Genomic DNA, 21236 nt, shown 5'->3' on the forward strand with positions numbered 1-21236 from the left:
CCCAAGCAAGATTTTGAAATACAAAACACAGACTCATCTGAGAGAGTGTAGATAACAGAGAAAAGAAAGAGGAAACATCTTTCCTACACTGAGACCAAGTCAGCCACTCTTTGACTCCCCATGACCCTGGACATGCTGGGCGGCTGCTAACCCGTCACCAATCCTAAAATTTCAGGGTAGGTGTCACCAGCCTAGTTCTCCATATCCGTTGGGACATGCTTTTTCATCCTTTTTCTATTCTAGATACTCTTTTGACATAATTTGTCAATGTTCTTCTTAAATGTGTTGTTTTTCATCTCATCCAAAATTCCAATTCAGTAGCAGTAAAAATACACAAAAAAGTAAAAGAATAAAGCCTTATCGATGGTATAAAAAGCACATCAGTGTAAGAGATGTTGATGAACTTATGAAAAACAGAAAGCCATTGGTATGATATTAACTGATATACCAAAGTACAGAAATAGGAGATGTATCAGCATTAAAAAAACAGAAAGTCATTGATTCTGAGCTGCTTTTGTTCTCGTCTGCTGTCGAACCCATTTTTCAAGCTTCCTAAAGATTCCTAAAGCCACTACTATCCTTTCAATAAACTAATTTATACTTGGGTTAGCTAGAATTTGACCCTATTATTTACAACTAAAGAATCCCAACTGACATACCAGCAAAAATATGAACAAAATAATATTTAAAAATACAAGAGCCACCCTATCTGGGTAGCTCAATTGGTCAGAGCATCAGCCTTATACATCAAGGTTGTGGGTTCAATTCCTAGTCAGGACACATACAAGAATTAACCAATGAAGGCATAAAAAAATGGAACAACAAATAAATGTTTCTCTTCTCTCTCTTTCTCTCCTCCCTTCCTCTCTCTCTAAAAATCAGTAAGTAAATTTTTTTTAAAGTCACCAATCAAAAAGTAATTAATTAATTAGTTAATTAACTAAGCAAAAACACAAGGACCAGAAAGCTTTTCTCCCATGTGAACATTTGAAAAAATATGTACATATATATACACATACACATACAGACATACAAATACAGCCCACCAAATATTAAAAGATTCCAAGAAAAGACATTACTAGGATTTTACAAATAATCAAATTTACCGAAGATTACACTGAAAAAAAAAAAACCTTACGTGGACAGCCATGAGTCAGTGTTAGGAATAACTAGATTCAACTGAAAGATTAAATCAGAGGACTTTTTGAAATATAGCTTTAAAATGATAGAATTTTCTGTTATGAAAACTGTATGATTAAGAAACTGAAATATTTTATTGATGTGATAAAAGTGGGTGCTTTCTTTTTCAACATAGAAAAAGGAGGCAATTAGAAACTCAGAAAGGATATACTAGAAAATCATAGTCCAAATATGCAAATCAAATAAATAAGGCATGATTTTCTGCACTTGACAGTAGGTAAGACAAGAGATTTCCTTGTAGGGGATGCAAAATAAGCCATTAACCTATGGGTCAATTCATTCACAGTACTGCTGTGAATAATATTTCAAGTAAAAGAATTACTGAATATACTATTTAATGGTTTCCAGTTTTTAGCACTAACCTACTAACAAAATATATAGTCCTTATGTTTACAACACAGGATGAATAAATTCAGAGAATATAAAAGTAATGTTATAGCTTTATAAAGGAAAGCTGGCAAATAAACCAAAGGAAATTTACATGTTAATTATGTTTTAGAGAATTATCAAATGCTGACTGAAGTTGAGAGATCAATAAATAGAATACAACCAATATAAGAACTAAAAATACTTTTAAAAATTCTTGAGAAAGAGTCTGTAGGAACAGTTGTTGAAGGTGGTGTAACTACACTGTACATGATATTCTTTAATATGGTAATATTTTAAGAAACTATTAAAGTGATGATTGTAATAACTAGGAAAACAAAAAGTGAACATTTAAAATTGATGAGGGTAAGGGCCAAGGGTGGGGGAAATGAGAAGAGAGACTTTGCTTGGGGTGATGGGTGCATGATACAATGTGCCAATGATGTTTTATTGAAACTTGTACATTCTGTGAACAAACGTTACCCCAATAAATTCAATTAAAAAAGAAAAAAGAAACGGCAAATTAGAAGAAAAATTTCAATGTCAAAAAAAATCAAATAAAGTTGTTGCCTTTTGAGAATGGGAAAGACACCCTGATCTTCTGTTTGAACTTTTACCATGTTCGTGTATTGCTCTCATAATTTTCAACACCTGAGGAATGTGTCATAAGAAACTGAACAGAGTAACCCAGAGTGGCCTGATCCGTATAGGATGGGGCTATCACGTTGCTTAATCTGGTCCTTGCTTTTTTCCTCAGAAATGCATCCCCCAGATTGCAGCTGTTTTGATAGTAGACCCATCTGGTTGTAAGTGTAGAGTGCTTCAAACAACAGCTCTTTCCACAGGAATTTGTGTTAAGTCACATCTAAAAGCAGACCTTTTTTTTTTCAATTTTTGTGGTTTCATTTCATGTATTTTCATGCCTCGGCTGGGTGACTCAGTTGGTTGGAGCATCATCCCATACACCCAAAAACCGTGACTTTGATTCCTGCAGGGCACATACCTAGGTTGAGGGTTCGATCCCCAGTCGTGGCGTGTGCAGGAGAAAATCCATCAATGTTTCTTGTTTCTCTCTTTCTCTCTTTCCACCCTCTCTTTCTCCCCCTACTTGTTCTCTCTCTAAAATCAATAAACATATCCTTTGGTGAGGATTAAAAAATTCATGTGTTATTTTCAAACCATCACTTTAATCTGCCCAAATTTCTGCTAATACATGGTAACTTTTTTCTATATTACATTCTCTTCATTGCTAGATAAATATCTCAGGCTATAATTACCACTCCCCACTGTGATGGGAGATGGAATTTTCTCTTTGAACCTGCTGATGTCTGCAATTCACATTATTATTTCCTAAAATGTGAACTACCTTTTCTTTGGATGATCCATATTCACTCTGTGTATCTAAGTTTCTTATTTTATTCCTTCCTTATTCTTGCCAACATTCCAACATTGACTTGGGTTCACTTCCCTCCTCTTTAGAACTGTCCTTCACTCTGGCTTACTTCTCAAAATATGGTTTCCATCTTATCTAAAAATGTTTCATCTTCCCAATAGCCAAAGCTAGAAAGGCAATCTTCATACCTGCTCACATTCTCATTTAACAGGCAGAACAGGTTTACATAACTGACTATTGTAATCTCAAAAAGCAAACAAAGAAAATGCCTGAAGGTCCCTGGAGCAGGTAGCCTTATACCCTGACTTGCAATGTCTACAGATGGACAGGCCCTGAGCCTCTTTGCTTCTGGGATTGTGGCTCCACGGAGGCTCCTGAGGCCACTCACTATTGTCCCTTTATAACAAGTCACACCTAGACCCCTTCCACAAATAGAAGAACAAGGACTTACACAAGTTCTTGACAATAAAATTCCAAAATATTTTGACCATCTATTCCCATATTTTTTCTAAGCCTATTTCTTTACTTTATAGTTATTTTTTAATATTCCAGCCTCATCTTTATATTTAATATCCAAAAATTATCTCATTTTAAAAATAAAGCCATTATTCTTCCCATAGTTTTATTATTTATGTTACTGTCCTCGGTTCCAACTTCTCACTGACAGATAGACACATGAAAATATTGGGAGGGGTGGGAGAACAGTTGATGATTCTCTGCTTTCACCTTAGAATACTGGCTCTTAAAGTGGTCCCCAAACCTGCAGCATCCGCAGTGCCTGGAACTTGTTAGAAAGTACATTACCAGACCCCACCCCAGATCCATTGACTCAGACACCCTGTGGGTGAAAACATCCATTTGGTGTTTATAAGCCCTGCAAGGGATTCTGATGTAGACTGCAATTTCAGAATCATGCCTTAGAAAAATCATACAAAAGTAAATTTGACCAAACTTTAGAGAGAATGCATAATTACATATAATAAGCATTTTTATTTAAAGTGGTAATTCTAGAAAATTTTTAATTAACATGATACATTTTTCAGATAACTTCTTTTATCTCCTTTAATTTGGGAAGAAACTGTATAAGAAAATAAAAAAGGAAGGGGAGGAAAAGAAAAAATACCCGGGCTCTTCAACCACTAAGTTGCTATTAGGCAAAAAATGTGGGAAAAAGCACACAGAAATCATATTGTGCTATTGATGAATTAGTTCCAGAAAGTAGTGTTTATACCCAAGGACAAGAATGCTTCAAGAAAACTTCCTTGGGAATTCACAGGCACATGTTCTTCAGCAAAAGCGTTTATTTGTGGAGCTATGGGGTTGTTACTCAGGGAAACACGTTTTCTGAATGCTTTCCAAAAAAGTAAAAAAGCTTTAAAATAAATAAGTGAATTCTAGTATAGGTGATTATTTTCATTTTGTGTATCAGCTAATCTGAGAGTCAGCAAATTTTCCTGTAAACAGCCAGATTGTAAATATTGGGTGCTTTGCAGTTCATATGGTCTCTTTCACAACTTAATTCAGCAGAGACTCAATTCTGTTGCTCTAGACAGAAAGCAGCGGTAGACGTTGTGTAAATAAACAGGAGTGCTGCGTCCTAATACAACTTCATTTACCTAAACAGGAAGTGGAACCAATTTAGCCTGAGGGCTGTAATTTGCCTGTTCTTTACTGGACCATCACTATATGACTTTTAATATAACAGTGCAGGTACAATCTAGCTGAATAGGTAGAAAAAAGCCACTGAAGTTAATTAAGGCATTCATGAAAATTGTTACCTGTAAAAACACTTTCTTGGGCCACCGCAAATTTAGCCCCAGACATAACCAGCCCTGGCCTGTTTTACCTGTAAGTGCTGCTTTATTTTTTTTAGCTATACTCTTGCATTTCTCTACTTAGATGCTGTTAGCTACCCTTTTCTAGTTCCTGCTTCTCAAGTCATGCCCCTAGGAGAGCAGTCCTCCCAAGTCTTCTCCATTAATTTACATGAATATTCTGGGCCACTGTGACATTCTTTAAAATTTAGGTCACGCAAACTTACCATCTTATGAAGAATCATGTACTTGTTAATTATAGGCAATTAGATTAATCACAGAAAACAGTCTTCTGGTAGTCAGTTCAGTGTGTATGCACAAATAGATATTCTCTTTTGGCCATTGTTCATTTCTCTCTCTACTCTCCAATCCTAGTCTGGTCATCTTCTGACTGCTTGGGAAAATGAAACACTTAGGCTCCCTAATTCAGCCCCAGACCACATTTTGTGACTTCTCCTCATTGTGCCCTGGAAAATTTTTAGAATAAAACTACAGTTTGCTCAGACAGATCTTTAAACTGTTATTTCTTTAAAATTTCTCTATTTCCAAAAACAACATTTCCCTACAATTGCCAAAGTCTTAGATTCATCCTTTTTCTTCTCAACTCCTGTTCTAAACAGTAAGTTCAGTCGCACGACTCCTGTATTCATCTCTAATCATGTTTAACACTCCCAGTTTCCTCAAATACACATAAATATGAACATATCCTAAACCCAAATACAGTCAATACATCAATCCATCTAGACCAGGGATTTTCAACCTGTGCGATACAAGACATTATAAAATGTATAACATCTGACTATTTAGTCAGGGGCACTGAGCTTTTTTCCCTTGGACTGTCAAATAAAAAATATGACAACAGTGTAAATGCCCTTTAATGAACCATAAGTAAGTATATAGGTTATGTAATAATAGAGTTGCATTTTATTGATCATGTCCCAACAGTAAGATTATGTCTTACTGGTTAATTCTTGGTACCAGAAATCCTTATATACAAGTATAGGCACCTAATTTTTTAAAAAGTCACTTTGGAGCAAAGAGAGGAGGTAATTACAATACCATTGTTTTATTTTGTAAGTGAATCAAAATTATACCTATTTTTGTCACATCATCAAAAAATATATTATTGGTGTGCCACAGAATTTTAGTAACTAGTTTACGTGTGCCATGAGATTAAAAAATGTTAAAGATTACAGATTTAGACCGTGATTCTAATCCACTCAGGATTGAGATGGAGAAGTTATTTTTTTTAAAACTTGAATAACCCCAAGGGTGCTAAGAGAATTGATGAAAAAAGAGGAATACTTCTTCTCCGAAACACGTTTCACGTTTTTCTGCTTGGCAGCATGTCTTCTCCAGGTGAGTGAAATCCACAATCATTGGTTGCAACTGCATCTCTTGCATACGGTTTCTGCTTCACACAGTTGCTGAGGAGCCTGAATCAGAAATGAGTGGCAAAAATAAAAGCGCCGCTGAGCTCCAGAAGGCCAGCTGGTGACCCTGACTTATTTAAAGCTGCACACGCCTTTTCATCGCTCTCGCTTCTAAGTTCAAAGGCTCTCAAAAGGCGCAGTTTTCGCAATGTCCATCTCTATCTCCATGTTTTATTTAACACAATTTTCTTCAAGCTCATCTCTTCAATATAATTATTATAATAACCTTAATAATTTTAATTACTATTACCAGGGTAAATGTTTTTGTTTTCTATTTTCATTGCATTGGATGGTAAATAGGCTATATATTAGTTTTTCCTATAACATTTGTTATGAACAACATTTACTCTAAATAGCTAGCTTTCAAATAAATATTACAAGCATCACTAACACATGTGGAAGTTGAGGGCCCCTCATATGTTATTAATGATAATAACCAATAAATGAATTTGAAACTTCAATAATGGCTTCACAATCACAGATTTTCTCTTATAGCCTAAATTTCCCCCACAACTATATAAACAAATGTTTCAATCATTTTGAATATTTAAAATTGTAACCTACTTTGTCTATTTAATAAAATATCATTTCAAATCTTCCAATGTTATCTTTCCTTTTCTTTTTTCTTTTTTCTTTACTGCCCTAAACCAAGGGATATTTAACCACAAAGAAAACAAGGAAAACAATTTAACCACAAAAAAAAATAACATACATTTCCCCAGTGAAGGGTAAGGGAAGTGTATATTAATTGGTATTTTACTGCTTACCTAAACATTCATGGCACCCCAAAAACACTTGCAATAGTAACATCAGAGATCATTAAGAGAACTGAACCTAACTACTAGGCTGCCTATCAGAAAGAAAAACTAAAAGAAAAAATCCCATCTACAATTGCATCAAAATAAAATGAAATACTTAGAAATAAATCTAACCAAGTTGGTAAAAGACCTGTACTCAGAAAATTATAAAACACTGAAGAAAGAAACTGAAGAAGATACAAATAAATGGAAGCATATACCATGCTCATGGATGGGAAGAATTAACATATTTAAAATGTTTATGTTACCACAAGCAATCTATAGATTCAATGCATCAAAATACCAATGGCATTTTTCACAAAATTACAACAAATATTCCAAAAAATGTATATGGAACTACAAAAGACCTCAAGTAGCCACAGCTATCTTGAGAAAGAAGAACAAATTAGGAGGCATTATACAGATATAATGCCTAACAGATATAATGTATATAATTATACAGATATATAATTATACAGATATAATGCCTAACAGATATCAAACTATACTACAAGGCTATAGTAATCAAAACAGCATGGTACTGGCATAAAAACAAATACATAGATGAACAGAAGAATGGAGAGCCAGAAGTATACCCGCACTTATATGGCCCATTAATATTTAACAAAAGAGGTAAGAACATACAATGAAATAAAGAGAGTCTATTCAGTAAATGGTGCTAGAAAAATGAACATATATATCCAATAATATAAAATAGACTATCTTCTTAGTTCATATACAAGAATAAACTCAAGATGGATTAAAGATCTAAATGTAAGGCTGGAAACCATAAAACTCCTAGAGGAAAATGTAGGCAATACAATCTCTGACATTTCTCTTAACAACATTTTTTCTGGCATCTCTTCTAGCAAATGAAAATTTAAAAATAAAAAATATATACTATAACAAACTAAAAAGTTTTTATACAACCTAGGAAACCATCAACAAAATGAAGACAACCTACTGATTAGAAGAAGACACTGATACATCCAATAAGAATGATAATCCAAAATAACAAACAATGAAAAAGTGGATTGCCATCCAATCCAATGAAAAAGTGGATTTCAACATTGTTTCAAAGACAACATACAGATGACTAAAAGACACATGAAAAGATGCTCAGTATCACTAATCATCAGAAAAATGCAAATCAAAACCATAGTGGGACATCACTTCACATGGGTCAGAATGGCTATCATCAATAACTCAACAAAAAAGTGCTGGGAAGGGCATGGAGAAAAGACAACCCTCGTGCTCTGTCGGTGGGAATGCAGATTGGTGCAGCCACTACGGAAAACAGACAGTATGGACTGTCCTCAAAAAAGTAAAACTGGAACTACTTTAGGACCCAGTGTTTCCACTTCTGGATATATTTCCAAAGAAATCCAACACACTAATTTAAAAAAATATATGCACTCCTATGTTCATTGCAGCGTTATTTACAATTGCCAAGCTATGGAAGCAGCCCAAGTGCCCATCAACAGACAAGTGGATAAGATAACTGGGGTACATATATACGAAAGAATATTTCTTTCCCCTCCAGGAGCCCCTTCACGTGTGTGTGTGTGTGTGTGTGTGTGAACATGTGCTGCAGTAGCCAGCCAGAACTATATAGGGGTGAACACCATGGAGAGAACCCTGGACACTGTACCAGAAAGTTGGAAGATATTTTTCCAGCCTGGCCCTTGATTTCCAATATGGATCCACACAGAATATTCCAGAAATCCCCACAATAACTGTCTTTATGTCACTATACAGAGAATACACTGAATTCCCTGGGACAGGGATGCTTCCTAATATTTCCCACTTTTTTTTTTACCTAGCCCTTATATGAACAGCTCCATGTTTCACACATAACCAGTATTAGAACCCTGTGGTCAGGATGCACTATCTGCTAGGTGATGGCAGTTAAGCATACGCCCTTTGACCCAGACTGCTTAGGTGCACATTGCAGCTCAGCAGCCTAGTTACTTGTTGCATGATCTCATGCCAGGTCTTCTTCCCTTCACAGCCTCAGTTTCCTCATAATTAAAATGGAATGACAACATTATCTAGCTCATACATTTTGTGGTAGGGATTTAATGAAATGACATACATGGAGTGGCGCCTATTTACACCCAGAGAACTTCCTCAAGAGAAAGCAAAGCCTGCATCGGAGCAGTAAAACAGATTTCTTTCTCCTGTTTTCACCTCAAGCCTGGGTTAAAGAAAGAATGATTAACTAAATGTTACAATGTGCTTTGGGTGCTAATTGGAAAGTTTTAAAGCCTAGTTTGTGTTCAGGTCACCTTGGGAAATGAAGAAAGGACTTCAGGGGTCAGCTGGCTAAGGAACTGCAAATATTGTGATAAAAAAGAACAAGTGACAACCTCGTTCTTGCTGACCACGAGAATGTGTTCATTGCCAAGGCAACAAACACACTTTGCCTCACTTGCCAAGATGATATTGTTGGCCTAAGAATACACAGACCCTGCAAAAGTGAGTCTCAGAGTAAATAAATTAATCAGAAATAAGCTACCACTCTAATGCTCTTGGAGGAGAAGGAACAAGGAAGACCTGGGCCTGCTTTTCCTGACAACAGGATTGGGGGCATGTGAGGAGGGCGGGAAGCACAGTAGGCTCTGTCAGGATGCTGTTGCACTGTCAGAGGTTGGAGGGTATTCAATGCATCCTGCTGACTCAGAGAAAGCAGGATTTTACCCTTTGGCTTTTCCTAGAACAGTTACCTTTTGTGGGCCTCTAATATCACATCCGTCAGCAGCGGAATTCATTCCGAGGGAGAACACCTGGATTATGGAGATATGTTGGCTCAAGGCTCAGGAGTGGGGTGGGGTGATTAATGCCACTAAGAAGGACATTTCTTTGTCTGCGGCAGCATCTTTTCTAAGACCTGATAATAAATGTTCATTTAATCCATCCATATGGATGTCATAGGGAGAGTTGGGGGAAATGTCCACCATCTGTTAGCTGTCAGCAGCCAAGGGCAAGAGCAGCTGGCCTAGGGATGTGTGTGCTGCATGTGCTACTTCCAAGGCCAGGCTGGTCATGCCTCAGTCAGCAGTCTAAGTCTCTCAGCCCATCTGTCATTATACTGATGTTTCTACATCCCTAATCTGATCCATCTCCTGCTCTCCCAGTCCACCCTAACTCATCCTCTGTCTCCTTTGTAACATGGGACTTTCTCACCAGAAAACTTCCCTATATCTACAGCCTCTTTTCTTAACTTCTCTTTCTTGCTCCATATGAAAACATGACTCCCCAGAGAACACAGGTTCCCTAAGACCTGTCAGGAGGAGGCTATCTTTGCTTGAACTCTACATACTTATCACACCACCTAGTTCTTTTACTGCTTCCAACACATCTCTCCTTCATCCTCTTTTAAAAGCCATACGTTCCTTACAAGTATGTCATCAAACTCTAAGATCCTGATTCTATTTATTCCTATGATGTGTAAGAAGCTTGGTCATGCCCCTTATTTGTGATGGCCTCAAATCAGACCTAGTTAATTTCCTCACTTCTCCTCATATCCTGACTTTCATCATTGTCACCATTCATCCTGATATTCATCACCAACTACATTAATGATTCACACATGGCAGATTGACATGAACCCAATTGTCTACCTTTCTCTGTGTCCATGTCCTTTACAACATGACCTTCCATTTCTTCTCACCAAGAAGTAGAGTCTTTTCCACACTTCTTTAATCTGGGCTGGCCCTATGACCTGCCTCACAGAAGAGTTGGCATTGCATAGCTCACACCTGGGCCTCATGAGATCTCCACACTTCCCCTTCTGTTCCCAGCTACCATGTATAGAAGCCTGGGTTAGCTTGCTGGAGAGGGCCACCTGCAGCAGAGACAAGCCATGGGCGCTGAGGCTGCCAGCTCTCAGCTAATTTAGCAGCTGACCATAGACTCTTGTGCAATCTCACTGAGAATGGTTAAGGCTGGTTCAGGTCACCAGACTCACCCAATCAACCCACAGATGCTTGAACAATAATAACTGATGCTGTGTTAAGTTACTACATTTTGGTTAATTTGTTTTGAAGCAATACTAACACGCCACATGAGAAAAGGTGAGGGGAAAGATTTGGCAATGGGATGCAATAGCAGGAGGGCAAGAGGGTGGACAATACAGTAGAATGATGAAATGTTCTAATACATGCTATGAAAGCAAGAATAGAAAAGAGCACTGGATTGAATCCTGTTGCTGACTTTATGAGGAAACCCTTTTTACATAGAACACATATTGGAAAACTGATCAAATATAAAAACATTGTAATATGCTGTCAATATTTCTGACCAGTAGGCTTCAGTATCAGTAATAGCCATCAAGTCAGAACAGCACTTTTTAAATAACTTATATGGATTAAATTTTCTAATTTATAAGTGTTTCTGTATGCATCATACATGTTTATATCATATACATAATATATATATATATATATATATATATATATATATATATATATATACACATACACACAGACATGCCTTTCCAGGGTCGGATATAAATTCAGAAAGCACCACACACCATTCCTCTCACCTTCCCCACAAGGCCCACCTTCAGATCAAGAGTGTAACAGCCCTACCTCATCCTCAGTTTGCAGTCAAATAATAGGGATCTAGCCTCACTCAGTTTACAGAATGTATGTAAAGTATTTCTCTCTGTAGTTCCAGAAGTAGAAATTGAGTTGGAAGTGACAGTGACACAAATTTCTATTTCATAAAAAACAGTGAGCTAGTTAAGCGTATGTAAAGATAAATAGGCTGCTTTAAGCAAATGGTCTTCCCAGCACTGGAAATATTCAGCAGGAACTGCACAATGTGTTTTAGAAGGATTATATATGGCATTTAAATATTTATTTCCAGTATTTTGAGTTTCTAGTGATATAGTATTTTTCTATATTCTGAGATGTTATTGCAAAGCCTTATCTAGTGCAAGAAACTGCATCACAAAGGAGAAAAAGATTAGGATTCAAAGCGTTGAATCCACAAGCATTATTACAATATAACCCAGCTGCCAACTACTAGTAATCATCCCCAACCATTATTCCAAATATATAAAATAGTCATTCCTAATAACAGTAGAAGTAGTCATAAAAGTAATTACATACTATAAAGTGATACACATCACTGTAATGAAATGTTGCAAAGCACTTTCCCAGCATTCTGGTCCTGAAGAATCTTAGTAGTTTCTATGGCCCAGATGGTGCTAAGCTAGAACAAGCTAAAGAGATTATTGTAGGACTTCAACTTCCTTGATAATAGATGGTATTATCTATTATGAGAAGAGCAAGGAAATATAGCATTCCCAAACTCATTTGATCATAGAACCTTATTTGTACCAGACCCCTTATAAAAATAATGTCTGAAGTTCACACTTTAGGAAAAAAATATATTAATGTACTTCCCTGAGAGTATTTTCTGATCAACAGATTTCAAACTCAATGACCGATCAAGTTGTGGTAGAACCCTCGATAGCCACGATTGCAAAGTTGCATAATATTCTCAGTGCTACTTGACCTCCAGCATAACATTCAGCTACTCCATCCATTATATAGTACATATATTGGTATCCACTCTATGGTTCTCTATACCCGCTTCTTTGTTAGCAGTAAAAACCAAATTCAACAAAGTTTCTTACCTTTGCTATTCAGTTTGGAATTCCTCCTCCTGAGCTTTGCACAAGTCCTCTTGAAAGCTGATAACTTGGTCCCAGGACAAAGGTGGAGAAATGGAAGTTCTGTCGACTTGCAGATCATCACAGCATAGCTTCTGGAAGGTGTAAGAGTCACCACAACAGTGACCCACACCAGCATTGACAGGCTATGCCTCATGTCTTCTGCATAAAGCTCCAAGAATTAGTTTAGTCTTTCCCAGAAGAGAATTAAAACAAGAGCCATTAGGTCTGTGGTTGTGATTTTCTTACCCATAGAAAATGAGGTTATATTTAAGTATTCTCAAATTCTGGTGCCTGCCAGCTCAGCCCGGATTTTACTGTTGGGGAAAAAAATAAGAGTGTCAGGTGCAGCCTGGTTGTGAGACTTGCCCTCCCTCTTTCAATCATCCTCAAGTTGAGTACATCCTGTGTATGTTTTCATCTGGCTGTTCATCTGCATCCTTTACCATATCCTTTAATCAACCAGTAAACATAAGTGTTTCCCTGAGTTCTGCGAGTCACTCTAGCAAATTAATTAAACCCTAGGGGGAGTTTGGGAAACCTCTGCTGTAGAGCTGATTAGTCTGAAGCACAGGCTACAACCTGGACTTGCAATTGTCACCTGAAGAGGGTAGGCAGTGACCTTACAGCACTGAGCCCTTAACCTATGATGTCTAACCCCCAGCTGTCTCCAGGTAGACAGTGTCAGGACTGGTTTAAATTGTAGGGCACCCAGCTGGTGTCACAGAGAATTGCTTGTTGTTGAAAAAACCCCCCACACATCTGTTGTCAGAAGTGTTGTGAATGTGACAGTAGCGTGAGAGGAAAGGAGAAACCCAGGAGGAAGACTGGGCCTTTTTCTCCTATACATTGGATTAGGATGAGAAAGTTTAAAGTCAGCATTATCTTTGCAGTTGCTGGCAAAATCACTTTTGTTGACTTGAAAATCCAAGAAATAGACCCAGAAGTGTGATCCATGCAAAGGCCTATTGAACCCGACATCCCAAATTATGGGGAAGTGATAGCCTTTACCCTGTAGCTAATCGAAGCCAATTGGCATGATCGGAACTGAAAGAATTTTGCCTGAGGACAGAATTATTAGGCTCCATTGAGAGTTTATAGATGTGTCCACTGACATGAGATTGATTGCTGAAGGTTAGAAATTAGAACAGGCAAATATGAAGTCGCAGACGTGCTTACTTTATCCTCCACGTAGACAAACTGTTGCTTATCACCAGAGGGCAACATCTGTGGCAGAAGCTGCCAAGTTCTTCGTGAACATAACCAACTCTTGAGCAGATAGTTGTGGGGCTTTCTTAGTATAAGGGACCAGGAGCCTCAAAGAATAATTTCCGCTTACTCTTAGCAATGACTATGTGCCAAAAATGAATAATTCTATAGTTTTTCTCAATATCTGTCATTCTCTCTGATTCAGGCTTAACAAGGCATTAAACTGGGTTTAATTCCCTCCTTTTAGTCCTTGTTCAACGGCCCAATGGCTTTTTCAGTTTATCTGGCATTCTCTTTCAACCTCACACGTTGTAGTGTTAACCATGTTGCCTAGAGAAAGGTTCTTCAGAGAAACACAAACAATAAACCTTTGGGTGTTTTTCCTCTTGCTTTCATGTGACCTTATTTATGTAGACAATTAGTACTGCCCCTACTCACACTAGTACTCCGTAAAATCCTATTTTTCTATTTGTGCTTACTGAGAAGACTCAGCTATATAGATATTTCCTTTGTTTTCAATTGAGAACGTTTGGAAGAATATCAGTCTACTTCCTGCATAATATAAAGACAGGTGAATATTCGTATTGCCATCATATTGGTAGCCGCTCTGCCTGGCTTTAAAAGCTGTAACTCATCCATGGCTGAGGCCTAGTGAGTGACCTTCGGATCATAAGCCACTAAGGAGACAAAGCTTATCTCCCTGGCAGGAGCGCTGCTTCATCCATAACTGGCCCCTAATGCTTGATTGGTTAGCCAATGACAGTTAAGATTCCCCAAGGGGGAACAACCCGAGACAGGCACAATCATGGCGAGCCCCCAGTAAGGACTCGGGGGCTATAGCAAAAGGGAGTGATGGACCCTTGCCCCTTGGCTTCGACTCAGCCTGAGTCCTCATTCTGTCTTTGAAAAGCCTCCTAATCTCTTGGCTGCCTTACTTCCCCTGCCTGACTTAAGCCTGAAACAATGGCAAAGGGTGGGTTCTGAAAGGTAATCACGCCTAAGAAAGAATACATAAACTCCTGTGAAACTTGCTTTGTTTAGAATACTCTGCATTAAATGATAAGGGTCCAAGCAGAAAATGAGTTTGTTTCCCAAAGTTTTGTAGCCCTTTAGCTAATAGACCCTGACTCAGAATAGGCCTTTGTAGTTCTTTGTATGCTATCGTTTGATCCTTACTGCCTGATAATGATTAGTGAGCTTTACCTATATTTCTGTGCAAATTAAAACCCAATAAAAGCCTCACAAGGCAAGGTCCAAGAGCTATCCCCTTGAGAGAGTAGCCGTGCCATCCCTTTTCCTCCACAGGACTCAGTGGTTTGTGTGAATCTATCTTATCTCATCCATAATGCCACGGACACTGTGGCCGGTGTCCGCATCAGGTGAATATTCGTAGCACCATCAGACCTGTTCCACATCGTGGGTGAGCCCTGCCCTGGCATGGTCTGGGCCCTGTTGGGACCTTTTGGGACCTTTCACATGTCAGTCAACCTCCAGGTTCTTGACTCATGCAGGAAAAATTTCAAGGACAAGTTGGAGTGAGAACAAAGCAAGGTTATTCAGGTAGAGAAAGAGAAAGAGGCCAGGGTGCAGAAGCCACTGTGAAAGAAGCAAAAGTACATGTTGTAGTGGATGTGGCCCAACTCAGGAGTGAGTTGTGCACCTGGTCAGTTAGTGTTCAGGATTTTCTGTTTCTAATGTGGGAGCATTGTCTCCAAGCTTTGTGGTACCTAATTCTGACTCCAGCTTCTGGTTGGAGGGGGTATTATTCCGAATATGGTCTGTTCTGGAAGTGTCAGTGCTTGTCCCCCTCTACCTGTGGTGTCAATTTTCATTATAATGATGGTATAATGAGCTTTAGAGTCATTCTCTGGTTAGTTTCACTCTACTGTGGGTTAGTCTGGCTCTAACTGGTCTTTGTTATCTATCTCCCTGTGGTGATATAAACCAAGTGCTCTTAGGCATCTTCCGTTAGGGATTGGTAGAGGCTTGTGATTTATCAGCTGGCTGTTAATTGCTCAACCATTCTGGCCATTTGTTCAGCCATTTAGCTTAGTTTCCTCATGCCGTTTGCCAGGGAATTTTCCCCATTTCTTACTAACCTGCCTCAAAAACAGTTTTCAACTTGTTTCTGTTAAAACTGTATCTTTAGAAATAAAATTTGAATAATTTTCTATTGTCAGACTCTGAAGACTTTAGAAATTATTGTCTTCAGGGAAAATTAACCTACAAAGTATTTGCTCCACCTTGGTCCACTTTTTCTAATCATCAAGGATTACCATGGTAGCTACTTTGGATGGCCACAAAATCAGACTTAAAAAGGTTCTGAAGTAAACACCTGCATAGGCAATTGAAGCCGTGAGTTGTCCACAACGTGTAGGAATAGGGAGTCCAGCAAGAATCAAGACACAGCCCCTGTTCCTATGGGGCTCACATGCTGGTGGGGCAGAGAGGCGAGTACACTAGGGTCCTATATAAATACGACCCTATCATTGCAACACTATATCTTGAGGTAAGATTGCAAAACCATCTTTTGTAAGAGTTTCATGCAGCTGTTTTCCTGCACCCAGGGTTTTATTTACTTTTTGAGTTAACGAATCTTGAAAAACACATTATGCTAAAGCAGGAATGGCCGTGTAATTTGTGGAGGAAAAAGTGGAACAGCAAGATTGATATTCAGTTTTCTGTGATAAAAACTCATTTGAGATAAAATGGTATGTTTTGTAAGCATAAAGCAAATCATTCATCAAGCCAGAGAGAGATCATTAAAGGTAGTTTATAGATCTAAGTGTGATTGAGCAATGTGTATGTGTGTGTGTGTGTTGGTTATTTTTTAATGTCTTTTACATAAATAAAAATATAGAGATAAAGATCTAGAAATACAGATATGCATTAAGAAGTCATGGTATAATAAAAACTTGTGCCAGCCTTGACTATAGTAAAACATTTCACAAACACACTTTAAATGAATCAAATGGAACTCTGTAAGAGCGGACACAAATTCAAAGAGTTCTCGAGCCATGCAATAAACTCCAGTGGGAAGATATAGGTGACGTTCCCAGCTTAGCACCGTGGTAGGAGCCCCGAAGCCAGCCCACCCGATCCTAATAGGCAGTGTTTGTCACAGGGAAAATTTTTACCAGACCTGCGAACTGTTTGCCTGTATTTAACGCCTAGCCCTGTCCTTACTGCCTGTGTGATATTGCGCAAGTCCTTTGAACTTTCTGAAACTCAATACTCTCATCTGTAAAGCGTTAGAAATTCTGGAATTAGCTATGTTGCCGATCTGTTATGAGGATCAAGTGGAACACCATTTGTATAAGCTGCTTTGCTAACTAAATATCCATACTGCTTTAAGGTGCCATTATAATCACATTTGTTGAGGTCTGCTGGCGATGCCATGAGAGGGTGCTAACCCACAGAAAACTAAATCACCTTCATTTACCCTTCTCTCCAGGAACAGGAGGACACTAGCTGTACCTGCTTGAGCCCAGGGCATCTTAGAAGAGAGTCCCCTTACCCTGCCCCTCTACCCCATCCTCTATAAATATGTAAGCAGTTGGTCAGAATGCAAAGACCAGAGCAGCTTGGTTCCTGGTGACCCAAGAACAAACAATCATCAAGTCAGATTTTAAGGCCACCTGCATTTTTTATGTCAAATGCATAACAGGAGCTGCTGCCTCTGAGCAATATGATTTCTGGCCTGAAATAGGGACAGTTTTCCAGCCTCCTTTCCATACCCTAAAAGAGGTTATGCAGCCATGCTACCTGCTACTGTGCCAAGCAGATATTCACTTTGAAAAGGGAATTGGTTGCACAGTGAAGCTTCTGTGAGCACAGAATCTACAGCAGTGACTTGCAGAGAGTTGCTGCAGTATGCTGATTGGCCTTTGGTTTAGATGGCAATAATTCCAGCATTTAGTGCTGCAGTTAGCAAGGGCATGCATAATCATCTTACCAAAGTGTGCACCACTAACAGCACTGTAATTTTTCTCATGTTTGCAATCACAAATGAGTTCACGGGTTAAAAAGTAAGAAGTCATTTACCCCAGGGCTATGGCATTCCAGAGGATTTTCTCATTTACAGCATTTTTCCAATAAATTTTGATACATTGTATCCACTCTTAAAAATCACTGGAACTGCCAACTCTGAATGTCTTCTTGAATATTCATAAAGAAACCCTCATCCATATGAAACATATTTGAAAATAAACAGTAAAATTCAAGGGCTATAAGATTTCTTTCAAAAGCCAATTACAATTATGAAATTTATTTAATATTTTAACTGACCTTAAGACATTTGGAAACCTTGAGATACAGGTTGAGAGTCGGGGTGATTTTATTGACTATATTTTGAGATAAGGCAACCAAATCAATAAAATTATGTGATTTTTCTAAAATCAAACAGTAATGAGTGGCAAATCCAAAACTTAAACCTAAGATATCCCAATTAGCTGTTAATTTCTAGCTCAGGATCTCTACTTACTTTTACTAGAAATTAATTTTAAGCATTTGGGTTAGAATGCATTTATCTCAATGATCTTCTAGGCTACAATTTATAAGTATTACAATCTACTTGAAAGAAAGTGCTGGCTAGGTATTAAATCACCACCCCATGCCTTCCATACATACCCTCACGCATGGGCAGTTCATGCATAATCTACACATGTTTCTGGGTTACAAGGAAGGAAATTTGGACTCTAAAATATTTTCAAAGGAATCACAGAATCACAGAGGGCATCTTAGAAGTCATCTTATCCAACCACCTTAGTTTACAGTTGGAACGCAAAAGCCTGAATAAATTTAGTGGCTTGACCTACATTCTAAAATGTATGTCTGACAAAGCTAGACTGGAACTCAAGTCTAATGTGAATTCCATGAGAAAGCTGTGCCTACCAACTTATTCAGTGCCAAATACATGTTTAGGGAAAAATGGGTTCAGGAAGTGTTGTTTACTTTTTAAGCCAGTATCAAAAGTAATTTCAGAAATACAGCTATGGTCATTGTACAAAGAACTTAAAAGAAAAATGAAATTCTTATACTTCGTTAAATTTAGTTGCTCCAAATAATGCTTCACAAAGTGACTTTGGAAGGATTTCAACCATACAGCAATATTGTCTTAATGTTGTATACTGAAATCAGTTTGTCTTATACACAACTTAGTAGGCACTTCTCAATGGACACCAGAGATATTAATACTCCACCCATGTCTCTAATCTTTAAAAGCCACAAGTGGCTTTGGAATAAATATTAAATTAATTAACATAGAAGAGCTAACCAGGTATGTCAATCTGAAGCCCTTACTTAGACACAACTCTGAGTCCGTTAGAGCAAAGCTTGAAAACACTTGACCACCCCACTGCATTTTTAAAAATTCTTGTATTGTCAACCTTTAAATATCAAAAGACTTTCAGCTTCTCTCAAAATGCAATAGACCCAGCCACCCAAAGCCTACACTCCAGTGTGGCAATAAGCGGCTACAAGAGCTAGATAATAGCTTACATAGTAGCTGCCAACTTTGGATTCCCCAAGACATTTCTTGGTCATAGCCCCACCCCTGTTAATCACTCACTTACATCAATGGCTGACCTCTGTCATCATTTACATTTACAACTCAGGATAATATTCCAAAGAATCATAAATATAATGTTCCATCAATAAGATTTACAAAAATCTGTATTACTCTCAGAGGAAATCATCTTGCTTGTCAGGGAGTTGTTTGCATACAAATTGGTCTTCCTCAAACTGGCTGAGGGGCAGGGGTGAAAGAGCAGGCTTGTGGTCCTTTTCTGAGTTGATCATGCATTCCCCTTGGGACGGCATCGGCGGTGCACAGCACGGGGCAGTCCTGCTGGGTAGGATAGCCTGTTTAGGGCATGTGTAGTTCATAAACTGCCTCTAAAACATAAAAGGGAGCAGTTATTTTTGATGACTTCATTTTAAACGTGTTTATTATTTTGTTATTAGTAGAAAAACAGAAAAAAACTTTTTGCATCTCACATTGCTCTATTCTTGACAAACTGAGACACCAAAAAAGTCATTTGTAGTGACTCATTCTAACAAGAAAACCTTCTCTATTTGACCTTACTCCAGTGCCACAATCTCTTTTAACATCTCTTAGAGAACTTAAGGGGACACAGACCATACCATTTTTCCATGTTTAGCTCAACAAAATACAAATTAAGAGCAATTTTGTCTTGCCCTGACTGGTGTAGCTCAGTGGATTGAGCGTGGGCCTGTGAAACAAAGGGCCACCGGTTCGATTCCCAGTTGGGGCACATGCCTGGGTTGCAGGCCAGGTTCCCAGTGGGGGACCCATGAGAGGCAACCATACATTGATGTTTCTCTCCCACTCTTTCTCCTTCCTGTCCCCTCTCTCTGAGAATAAATAAATAAAATATTTTTAAAAAGAGTAATTTTGTCTTGCTATTGTGGTTATTGTTTTAAGATCTCAATTTAGGAAACATTTGTTTCTGTCACTTACTTGTAACATACGTTACAATAATATTACTATTACAATTACATCTTTAACATTAACTATACATGTATACATACACACAAGTAACTGTGTATTTGTATGAATAGCTATTTTCTATGCTTAAGAAACTCATAATCTAGTTGGAGAGTCAAATAATTAAACAATAATAATGCATTATAACAGAAGTTGTAAGGATATAGTTAAATCTCAGATATACCACACAGCAATATTTTCACCAATACGTTCCTTAGAGCAAAAGACATAAAGGAAAGAATAAACAAATGGGACCTCATCAAATTAAAACACTTCTACAGAGCTAAAGAAAACATCAGCAAGATGAAAAGGGAACCAACCCTATGGGAAAATATGTTGGTCAGTGACACCTCAGACAAGGGTTTGATCTCCAGAATATATAAGAACTCACATGACTACACTCCAAAAATCCTTTGAAATCCAATTGAAAAATGGGCAAAGGACTTAAACAGACACTTCTCCAAGGATGACATACAAAGGGCCCAGGCACATATAAAAGAATGCTCAGCATCACTAGCCATCAGAGAGATGCAAAATAAATCCACAGTGAGTTACCACTTCACACAGGTCAGAATGACCATCATAAACAAATCAACAAACAATAAAGCTGGCAAAGTTGTGCCGAAAAGAGGACCCTGGTACATTGTTGCTGGCAATGAAGACTGGTGCAGCCACTGTGGAAAATAGTATGGAATCTCCTCAAGAAAATTAAAAATGGAATGGCCTTTTGGCCTGGCAATTCCACTGCTGGGATTATACCCTGAATCCTGAAATGCCGATTCAAAAGAACCTATGCACCCCATTGTTCATAGCAGCACAGTTTGCAATAGCCA

The 21236-nt window shown here is 38.1% G+C and overlaps 1 pseudogene; it reads right to left on the reverse strand.

Annotated features, from left to right (window-relative positions):
- Positions 1-5911: 5911 nt before the first annotated feature.
- The window catches only part of LOC118999115 (alpha-fetoprotein-like), a 29429-nt pseudogene continuing 14104 nt past the window's right edge, over positions 5912-21236 (reverse strand).

The sequence above is a fragment of the Sturnira hondurensis genome, unplaced genomic scaffold, assembly GCF_014824575.4.
Source record: "Sturnira hondurensis isolate 20B ecotype Veracruz unplaced genomic scaffold, ASM1482457v3 Scaffold0014584, whole genome shotgun sequence".
NCBI classification, from domain to species: Eukaryota; Metazoa; Chordata; class Mammalia; order Chiroptera; family Phyllostomidae; genus Sturnira; species Sturnira hondurensis.